We start from the raw sequence: 1,486 nt of genomic DNA, 5'->3' as shown, positions 1-1,486 counted from the left end.
GGTAACCGGGAACCAAGTCACGAAGTAAACAGACCCCGTAGGGGAACTCTTTTGTGATTTCGGAAAGTTTCAGCTCCCAGACCCGGTCGCGCGCGTGTGATAACATGCCCCGACTTGGTAGGAGGGAACGAGAGAAAGAAAGAGTGGGAAATAGGTGGAGAGAAAGAAAGACGGAGACAAACAAAGAAAAAGAGAATGCGAGCGATACACACACACACACAGAGAGAGAGAGAGAGAGAGAGAGAGAGGGGGCAGAGAAATAGAGAGGGTGACTGCTCGATTGAAATTATGACATTGTTCTTTTCTTCAAATTGTGATTCCTCCAACTCCAAAACGGAGGAAAAACAATCGTTCATCGAAAAGACATCCGCAATCTTCTTAGATCTAGATCTAATCTAGATCTAGATCTAGGCTAGCCTCGAAACTAGATCAATGATTTATAATGTCTGTCTATCTAGATCTAGACCTGGGCCATAGATCTAGAAGAACCTAGGTCTTCCCTGAGCCAACAGGCGCTGAAACTTTCCGAAATCACAAAAGAGTTCCCCTACCGGGTCTGTATACTTTGTGACTTTGTTCCCGGTTACCGGGTCTGTATACACTCCCTGGGCCAAAACCCGCAAATAACAATGGCAGGGTGGGAACTACCGAAAAAGCGCCAGAAATCTTACCTTTGAACTCGGGTGTTTATTTTTCTCGAAAACACTCGAAAACGCTAGGAAACACTCGAAAACACTAGGAATCACTCGAAATCACCTTTGTTTGTAACCTTTGGATGAAATCATCATTTTAGTATCAGAAGGCAGCCTAGAATAAAAGATTAGGCTATGCTAGTAATAGTGTATTATAGTGTATACAGACAAGTGCTGGGCGGCGAGGTTCCCGGTATTGAAAGCTAGGAATCGTAGGAATCGACTCCGAACCCAATTACTTACTTTCCAATGATATGATTTCTTCCTGTGGTTACCTGGTAGCTCCGAACATCTTTTGGATTTAGAATAACCTTGATTTCGGAACACTACGAAGCATCAATAAAAAAAGATTTTACTGATTAAAGTAACAGGTAACGGCTGGTTTACGTAAAAAAGGAGTCGGAACTTTTCTTTCGTAGCATTAGTCTTGGGAATCGGTTCCCGACTAGATTCTTCGCCCAGCTCTAATACAGACCCGGTAACCGGGAACAAAGTCACAAAGTATACAGACCCGGTAGGGGAACTCTTTTGTGATTTCGGAAAGTTTCAATGCCCTCTTGGCTCAGGGTAGACCTAGGTTCTTCTAGATCTATGGCCTAGGTCTAGATCTAGACAGACAGACATAAATCATTGATCTAGTTTCGAGGCTAGCCTAGATCTAGATCTAAATGACATGACGATTGCGGATGTCTTTTCGATGAACGAATGTTTTTCCTCCGTTTTGGAGTTGGAGGAATCACAATTTGAAGAAAAGAACAATGTCATAATTTCAATCGAGCAGTCACCCCCCCCCG

General features: G+C 43.4%; 1 protein-coding gene across 2 annotated transcripts in view; it reads left to right on the top strand.

Moving 5' to 3' along the window:
• Positions 1-1,486, top strand: part of LOC101856874 (protein SGT1 homolog) — a 22,222-nt gene that overhangs the window by 989 nt on the left and 19,747 nt on the right. The window lies entirely within an intron of this gene.

Source organism: Aplysia californica, unplaced genomic scaffold (assembly GCF_000002075.1).
Source record: "Aplysia californica isolate F4 #8 unplaced genomic scaffold, AplCal3.0 scaffold00062, whole genome shotgun sequence".
NCBI classification, from domain to species: domain Eukaryota; kingdom Metazoa; phylum Mollusca; class Gastropoda; order Aplysiida; family Aplysiidae; genus Aplysia; species Aplysia californica.
The sequence above is the reverse complement of the archived record's forward strand: the minus strand, read 5'-3'. Positions and strand labels throughout refer to the sequence as shown.